This window comes from Antrostomus carolinensis, unplaced genomic scaffold, assembly GCF_000700745.2.
Source record: "Antrostomus carolinensis isolate BGI_N321 unplaced genomic scaffold, ASM70074v2 scaffold24411, whole genome shotgun sequence".
Classification (NCBI taxonomy): domain Eukaryota; kingdom Metazoa; phylum Chordata; class Aves; order Caprimulgiformes; family Caprimulgidae; genus Antrostomus; species Antrostomus carolinensis.
Genome location: NW_010293917.1, coordinates 64,884 through 66,932, shown reverse-complemented (window position 1 = coordinate 66,932; position 2,049 = coordinate 64,884).

Sequence of the window (2,049 nt, the reverse complement as noted above, 5' to 3'; positions counted from 1 at the left end):
GGAGAAAAAAATTGCTTTCAAATTACTGAATAAGATGTACAGCACAGATAATGAAGTTCTAAGCATCTTTCCCTGTATCACTTTTTATTTTAACACAGTAACATAAGCTATTTGCAATAACTGTTTTCTGCTCCAAGCTCAGGAGTTACAAGGTTTGCCTGTTACAATGCCAAAAGTAAATGCACCAGCCAGTATGTAAATGCTGCAGTAAGAACCTGGTTTACATTCTCAGGTCTCATGCATGCAGATTTGTACAAATGAAAAATAGACTTCAGTTTCGCAAGGTAACATGTCACATGTGAGTGGCCTTGAAAGTAGAGCTGGCATAGATGTCTGTGTACTCTGGTGTCTATCATGAAGATCCAGATTACCTTGAAATTTCAGCAAAGGCCCACACAAAATGGGTTAAAAGTGTTTTAAATTAAAACTAGAATCCTCTGATTGAAGGGAACCACTGTTAACTTCAGCTGGAAGGCTGTACTAGGGTTGGTGTTGAATTGTTTTAGTTTCCTTGTGTTCCTGTGCTCAGCTTATGCTGCTGAGAAGCTGACCTGTGTCCAGGCAATCGTGCCATCCCCCTGGGCAGGGACAGTGGCCTAGAACTGGGTATCTGTGTGACGAGTCAGGATGGAAACTTGTCTAAAATTGTATCACGAAGAGAAAGAAAAGCACTGAGGAGGTGTCACAGGTAAGCGCAACGGCAATGACATTTCCTGGGTTGCTGGTGGGTCCTGGACCCACCACAGTGTGCACAGACAATGCTTGAAGTGCAATAGCAGTCAGAGGAGAGATCAAGCTGGCAGTTAAAAATCAGTATTTTCATTTTAATATTTGAGGATATATAAGGCTAGTGAGAGTTCTTCACAAACCTTGTAGGATAATACAGTTGACACTGAAGAATAGATGTATGTATTTGGTGTTTTATGGCCTCCTTTTCCATATGATATCAGAGCACCAACACAGCAGGCAATGGGCTGCCTCTGCCTTACTTGCAGGGCAGTCGGAAGCAACGGGACAGCTTCCAGGGAGCGGAAGGGAAGAAGTCTCTCTTCTACAGTTTCAGCTTTCGAAAAGTGCTTGTTCAGAAACAGGACTACAGATATTTGCCAAAAAAGAAGTTAATTTTTGCAAAGCTCCCTGTAATGTGGAAAGCAGAGCCAGGAAGCTGGCACAGTGTCAGCAAATCATGGCCAGCGTTCGGCTGGATGCAGCAGAGATGCTGAGGTGACGATTGCTTTGCAGATCGACTGCACTAATATGTTTTGGAAGAGGGACGTGCAATACAAAGTGAATCTGAACCTCAAATACGCCAAAGTTTACAGAAGTGTCTGCAGCTCTGTAAATGAGCAGTGCTAAAACTCAAGAAACAGGGCAGACATTTATAGAAGTGTATAAACTGTGGGAAAACAGAAAGCAGCAATGTTTATTTACTTGCGCTTTATAAAATTGATCCCTCTATACCTGGGTTTTCTGTTCCTTACATATCCTCTGCTCCCAGTTAAACATTGCTATCCAAGGGAACCAGTGGCTCAGTTATGGAGTAATTATTGTGAGTACCATGGGACTTCAACTGCTCCATATATTGTTGTTATAAAACTTTAAATGGTAAATCACTACAATGATAAAGACCCTGTAAAAAGCCATATAATAAGCACAGCTTTCAATTATTTACCATATGAGTAAAAAATCTTTTAAAATGTCACTGGAACCAGCTATAAAATTCAGTAGTACTAACTTAATGATGTGATAAAATCTGTAATATGTATTTTGGGTTGTAGAGGAAGAATTTAATATGGACAGATTTTTAATGTCTGCTGGTCTTGGACCTGTAAATCTTGTACTGAATTACGAAAAACAGGACCTCAGCAGTGTTAACATTTATACTTTTTTATGTGGCAAAGGCAATATAGTAGATACTGCGTCACTGTGAATATGGAGTTATGCTTTCACTGAAAAGAAACTTGCTGTGTCTTAAGTGGAAAAAATAATCTTGAAAGTTAGCAGTAGTTCCTGGGCTTGATTATCTCTACATAGCTCAGAGACATCTGC